Source organism: Pleurodeles waltl, chromosome 12 (assembly GCF_031143425.1).
Source record: "Pleurodeles waltl isolate 20211129_DDA chromosome 12, aPleWal1.hap1.20221129, whole genome shotgun sequence".
NCBI classification, from domain to species: domain Eukaryota; kingdom Metazoa; phylum Chordata; class Amphibia; order Caudata; family Salamandridae; genus Pleurodeles; species Pleurodeles waltl.
In genome coordinates, this window is record NC_090451.1 from 110,233,853 (window position 1) to 110,241,380 (window position 7,528).

Sequence of the window (7,528 nt, forward strand, 5' to 3'; positions counted from 1 at the left end):
TCTACATTGTTCCACTCTATCACTCCACTCTATGCCACTCTAATCTATGCCACTCCACTATACGCCACTTCACTCCACTTTATGCTACTCCATTCTATGCCACTCCACCCTGTCACTCTCTGCTATGCCCCTCTACTCCACTCCACTCTACTCTATGCCACTTCCCTTCATTCCTCTCTACGCCACCCTACTTCATAGAATGCCACTTTATGTGACTCTATGTCACTCTGCTCTACATCACTCTAGAATACTCAACTGAACTCTACTCTATACAATTCCACTCTACTTTACTCCTCTCCACTCTATGCCTCTCCACTCTATGCTACTCTACTCCAGTCTACTGTACGCCACTTTATTTTATCCCATTCTACTCTACGCCACTGTACACCACTCAACTCTATGCCACTCTACTCCGTTGCACCCCTCTCTACTCTACGCTACTCTACTCCATGCTACTATACTCCACTCTAAGCCACTGTACTCTCCACCACTAAGCTCTATTCCACTCTACTGTATGCCACTCCATGCCACTCTAATCCACCCCACAGAATGCCACTCTACTCTATGCCACTCCACTCAACTCCATGCCATTCCACACTTTTGCTCTCTACCCTACTCTGTGCCTCTCCATTCCACTCCATGCTACTCCACTCTATCCCACTACGCTCTACTCTAGTTCACTCTATGCCACTCCACTTTACTCTCTCCCACTCTACTCTATACTACTTCATTCCATGCCACTTCACTGTACTCCACTCCACTCCATCTCACACAATATCACTCAATGGCACTACATGCGCTCTACTCTATGCCACTTTACTGCACACTACTCTATGCTGTGCCACTCTACACTACTCTCATATAGGCCTTTCTACTCTATGCCACTTTTTTCTCTGCTCCTCTCTACACCACAGTGTCACTCCATGCAACCGACTGTATGCTACTCAACTCCACAACACTCTACTTCATGCAGTCCGACTCCACTCCTCCTAATTCTTTGCCACCCCTCTCCATGACACACTGTTCTCTGACTCTATGCCATTCCATGCCACTTCACTCTACACCACACTATGCCACTCTACACCACACTACTTTACTCTATGCTACTCTATGCCATTCTATGCAACCTCACTCCTCTCTACCCCACTCTGCTCTATGCCACTCCATTCCTCACAATGCTATTCAACGCCATGCCAAGGCACACCACTTCATTATATTCCACTGTATTCTATGACACATTACGTCACTCTACTCTTTGCACTTCAATCTACTCCCTTCTATGACCCTCCATTCATCACCACTCCATTGTTTGCTAGTCAAGTTTACGCCACTTCATTCCACACAATGCAACTCTAAAGCAGTATGCACCAAGCAGCTGAATGTGTCTGAAGAGACACCCAGAAAAGAAAAAAACAACAATATGTGGGGGCCTGTTCCGAGCCCCTCCTGGCCTGGAGGAGTTTGGTCGGCCGTGGATTAAGTTTTTGCAGTGTTCACTTCCCCGACTCCAGAACTCATAGAACACTTGAGACTTGCATGGCAGAGTGGTGGATCTTGTTAAGAAGTCTGGGCTTCTTGGTTTATGGGGAGTCTTGTCACTGGAAGCAGAGAGGTAAATATTTGCTGTGATCCGCTTCTCAAAGAAAAGACCCTGATCTAACTTGAAAAGATGGGTTTTAAACAAACGCTAAATCTATCCACTCCACGGACACTGTGACCTTTTTTCAGCCTATCAGAGCCACACCAGGGTAGTCTTTTCAGAGCCCAAGTAGCTCGACGTGATCGTATAGTGGTTAGTACTCTGCGTTGTGGCCGCAGCAACCTCGGTTCGAATCCGAGTCACTGCATTGCGGGTGGCAATGTCACGGCAGTTGGGCAGCATTTTTATTCTCACTTCTTAATATTTACATGAGTTAAGAGCTTGAACCTAATTTCAACGGTGAAATTAAATGTCTTTGAAGAACGCGTTAACAATGTGATTATTTATTTCACCTTTCTGCGCTTTTACGTTTGTGGCGGTGCTGATGTGAAAAGTATGAGCTACAGTTTGGTTTCACGGGACCCGGTCAGCAAGAGGGATGGATGTCTGTGTCTCCTGTACCTGCAGCGCCGAGGCTCCTGTACTGACGCGGAGTAGCTTACAATGTTGAAAGGGATCCTGCTAGTCAAATATCAGTTTTTGCAGCAATTCAGGCCGCGAAGAAAAAAGGTCTAAAAATAAATATTTGTATAGAAAGTAAGACTGAGCTCCCAAGGGTCTGAAAGAAAGAGGCGACGGAGAAGGACACTGAGAGGCGCGCTCACCCAATCAGCGTTTGGCTTCATCATCCCGCACCCGACGGATCACCGGGCAGCTCGAGGGAAAGTTTTAAAACTTAAGCCAAGTTTATTAGTCGTGGTCGAATCGTGAATTACACAATTACGCTCCTTTGTGGAATTTGGAGTAATGTGGGGAAAGACATCTACCCAAGAGCGGAGGAAAAGAGCGCGAGCAGCGGCTGTTGTGCCAGTTCTGTTGCATTTAGAGCGATTTTCTTGTGCAAAGTGTATATCAGGTTCCTTACGGATCTGAGCGTGTATTTTGCACCAGGAAAATAGCCTTGCGTAATTCTGTACAACCTCGCATAATGTTGCTGTAATTTCGCGTAATTACAATGCAGTGAGTTACACTGGTTACGCCCATCCCTACATTTGACTCATGTTTAACAGAGAGGTCCGTCCATCTATTGATCCATTCATCTGTCCATCCATCTTTTTGCCTGTGTGCCTGCTTATCTATCTGCTCACCTACCTGTGCGTGACTGTGAACCTGTCTAACAGAGTGTTGATGCCTGGCTGTATGCTTTGTTAACACTATAACGCTCATAGGGACATTGAGGAGGACATCTTGGCGCTATTGTTTTTTTTGGTATAAACAACCGTTTTCAAATCCTGACAGTCCACACAAAGTTGATCATATGTGATCCCATTTTCGTACCAACAGCTGCTTCTCTATATACTTATCGGTCCACGTCTATTACTACATGTGCTTTCTATTTACTTTCTATTTCAATCTGGGTATCTGCCTTACTGCCTATTTCTGCCCATCTCTGTTTATGTTAACACTTTAAAGCCTATATGCTGACTGCCAAGGTCTTCGTGGCGTGGTTATTTCTAAAGCAGGCGCGTGTGATTTACAGCGGTTTCTGTGAAGCTGATTATATCTCATCCATGATTTACTAACAGCTACATACCTGCCTTTCTGTCTACAAACCTGTACAGATGCATCGGTGCATGTGGCTTATTTATGACGATCTGTTTAACCTTCTATCCGTCCTTCTATCTGTGCAACTGTCTTACAGTTCCCCCTCTTTTATGTTGTTACACCACTATTTGTTAAACAAACCTTCACAGTCAGAAGGGCTTCCAGGCGCTGTTATTTATTAAAAAAACTGCAAAGAACACCAGTTTATGCAATGTTGATGACATTTACTTCACCCCTTTATTGTTGCATTAATGGGTTTTCAAGTCACAAAACGGGTCCCTGATGAAGCCTAAGTGGACTTCTGAGCTGCTGTAGCTCTGTGGGGTCTCCAGCTCTCCTAGGGCCTCAGATCTACCACTACAACACCAGCCTTACCCTAAGTTGTGCAGCAGATTTCTTATTTTTTTTATTTATTGGTATTTCAGATGGTACATATTATTCACAGGATTGTAACAGGTTGCAGAGCTGTATGAATCTCCTTTCCATGACAACTTTTGAACAGTTACCCATTACTGCTATTATATTATGTTACCACCACGCTGAGGGCTGTTCCTTGCATAAATCTGTAAGCAGGCTTGTGATCTGTGGTGTGGGCCTCCTGTGGGTCTCCGGTTCAGCGCTGTATGCCCATGGAGCAGGGTGGTCGGTTGCCACCATTTCCAGCTCTGGCACGTCAGGTACTCATCATCTCTTATTACAACAAATAACAAGCAAGCCAAACAACTTGCCCAGAAGCGAGACCTAACTACGCATCGTGTGAGTGTGTCTACAGCTGTATGGGGCCCAGCCGGGGGGGGGAAAGGACCCAGGGGAACCCTCCCCAGTGTATGATCTTCCAGGGAGGTCTAGGAGAGGTGTGTTTGTCGTGCTCCTAACTCCGCAAGTTAAGAGGCCCATCTGCATCGTCATCATAGTCATGTCAGGAGTGTTCCATGCTCCCGCCACCTCTGCCCATAGGGGAGCTATCTGTCTGTTCCTCAGCCCTCTCATTTCTTCCCTCTGAAGTGCCCTTTCTTCTGCCTTGCCAAGGAAGTGATGTCTGCTTATAGCACGTGTCCTACTTTTATAATGTTTTCAGGGCACTTCGCCCACTTCATATCTAGCCAAAATCCTTTAGCACTGGGAGACCACATGTCTGCTAAATATCTTACCTCCACCATTGGGGGTATAAAAGGTGTACTTTGGCTCTGTTGTAAATTATCATATAGGGCTCAATTTGGTTGGGTTGTGAATTGCTGTCAAGCTCTAAATCTCAGAATTCTCTTAGTCACAACTTTTTATGTCTTGCGTACACAGTGAATGTGCTGTGAGACATATTGTTTAGAATTCAGTGGGCTTACCACACGCCCATAGCTTACTTACCATTAATTGTTTTCTATGTCACTCACATTTGCAATATTTCGATTGCTTAGCTCCCATAGACTGAATCTTCCTTTCTTGTGTTCATTCCTCCATGGAGGATGGACCAAGTACATGTGTTCTTTTCGTCTTTCTACAGTACGCTATATTTTATATTTGAAAAGTGTTTTCGTATCATTCTTGGATGTGCAATGTGCTTTCCAACATTCATGACAAGCATACAGCTTATTTTTCACCCTAAACGCCGTCTCTATTGACACTTTAGTTACTTTCTCACACTATAGTCCTCTGCATGACTATACTCTACTCCCCTCAGTGCCACTGTACTCTACACTGTGCAACTCTATACCACTCCACTCTACTCAGTTCTACTCCACTGTAATCTACATTGTTCCACTCTATCACTCCACTCTATGCCACTCTAATCTATGCCACTCCACTATACGCCACTTCACTCCACTTTATGCTACTCCATTCTATGCCACTCCACCCTGTCACTCTCTGCTATGCCCCTCTACTCCACTCCACTCCACTCTACTCTATGCCACTTCCCTTCATTCCTCTCTACGCCACCCTACTTCATAGAATGCCACTTTATGTGACTCTATGCCACTCTGCTCTACATCACTCTAGAATACTCAACTGAACTCTACTCTATACAACTCCACTCTACTTTACTCCTCTCCACTCTATGCCTCTCCACTCTATGCTACTCTACTCCAGTCTACTGTACGCCACTTTATTTGATCCCATTCTACTCTACGCCACTGTACACCACTCAACTCTATGCCACTCTACTCCGTTGCACCCCTCTCTACTCTACGCTACTCTACTCCATGCTACTATACTCCACTCTAAGCCACTGTATTCTCCACCACTAAGCTCTATTCCACTCTACTGTATGCCACTCCATGCCACTCTAATCCACCCCACAGAATGCCACTGTACTCTATGCCACTCCACTCAACTCCATGCCATTCCACACTTTTGCACTCTACCTTACTCTGTGCCTCTCCATTCCACTCCATGCCACTCCACTCTATCCCACTACGCTCTACTCTAGTTCACTCTATGCCACTCCACTTTACTCTCTCCCACTCCACTCTATACTACTTCATTCCATGCCACTTCACTGTACTCCACTCCACTCCATCTCACACAATATCACTCAATGGCACTACATGCGCTCTACTCTATGCCACTCTACTGCACACTACTCTATGCTGTGCCACTCTACACTACTCTCCTGTAGGCCTTTCTACTCTATGCCACTTTTTACTCTGCCCCTCTCTACACCACAGTGTCACTCCATGCAACGCGACTGTATGCTACTCAACTCCACAACACTCTACTTCATGCAGTCCGACTCCACTCCTCCTAATTCTTTGCCACCCCTCTCCATGACACACTGTTCTCTGACTCTATGCCATTCCATGCCACTTCACTCTACACCACACTATGCCACTCTACACCACACTACCTTACTCTATGCTACTCTATGCCATTCTATGCAACCTCACTCCTCTCTACCCCACTCTGCTCTATGCCACTCCATTCCTCACAATGCTATTCAACGCCATGCCAAGGCACACCACTTCATTATATTACACTGTATTCTATGACACATTACGTCACTCTACTCTTTGCACTTCAATCTACTCCCTTCTATGACCCTCCATTCATCACCACTCCATTGTTTGCTAGTCAAGTTTACGCCACTTCATTCCACACAATGCAACTCTAAAGCAGTATGCACCAAGCAGCTGAATGTGTCTGAAGAGACACCCAGAAAAGAAAAGAACAACAATATGTGGGGGCCTGTTCCGAGCCCCTCCTGGCCTGGAGGAGTTTGGTCGGCCGTGGATTAAGTTTTTGCAGTGTTCACTTCCCCGACCCCAGCACTCATAGAACACTTGAGACTTGCAGGGCAGAGTGGTGGATCTTGTTAAGAAGTCTGAGCTTCTTGGTTTATGGGGAGTCTTGTCACTGGAAGCAGAGAGGTAAATATTTGCTGTGATCTGCTACTCAAAGAAAAGACCCTGATCTAACTTGAAAAGATGGGTTTTAAACAAACGCTAAATCTATCCACTCCACGGACAGTGTGACCTTTTTTCAGCCTATCAGAGCCACACCAGGGTAGTCTTTTCAGAGCCCAAGTAGCTCGCTGTGATCGTATAGTGGTTAGTACTCTGCGTTGTGGCCGCAGCAACCTCGGTTCGAATCCGAGTCACGGCATTGCGGGTGGCAATGTCACGGCAGTTGGGCAGCATTTTTATTCTCACTTCTTAATATTTACATGAGTTAAGAGCTTGAACCTAATTTCAACGGTGAAATTAAATGTCTTTGAAGAACGCGTTAACAATGTTATTATTTATTTCACCTTTCTGCGCTTTTACGTTTGTGGCGGTCCTGATGTGAAAAGTATGAGCTACAGTTTGGCTTCACGGGACACGGTCAGCAAGAGGGATGGATGTCTGTGTCTCCTGTACCTGCAGCGCCAAGGCTCCTGTACTGACGCGGAGTAGCTTTCAATGTTGAAAGGGATCCTGCTAGTCAAATATCAGTTTTTGCAGCAATTCAGGCCGCGAAGAAAAAAGGTCTAAAAATAAATATTTGTATAGAAAGTAAGACTGAGCTCCCAAGGGTCTGAACGAAAGAGGCGACGGAGAAGGACACTGAGAAGGCGCGCTCACCCAATCAGCGTTTGGCTTCATCATCCCGCACCCGACGGATCACCGGGCAGCTAGAGGGAAAGTTTTAAAACTTAAGCCAAGTTTATTAGTCGTGGTCGAATCGTGAATTACACAATTACGCTCCTTTGTGGAATTTGGAGTAATGTGGGGAAAGACATCTACCCAAGAGCGGAGGAAAAGAGCGCGAGCAGCGGCTGTTGTGCCAGTTCTGTTGCATTTAGAGCTATTTTCT

The 7,528-nt window shown here is 45.7% G+C and overlaps 1 non-coding gene across 1 annotated transcript; it reads left to right on the top strand.

Annotated features, from left to right (window-relative positions):
* The first annotated feature begins 6,766 nt into the window (after positions 1–6,766).
* TRNAH-GUG (transfer RNA histidin (anticodon GUG)) lies at positions 6,767–6,838 on the top strand. The gene has a single exon. It is a non-coding gene; the product is annotated as a tRNA-His (tRNA).
* The last annotated feature ends 690 nt before the right edge of the window (positions 6,839–7,528 follow it).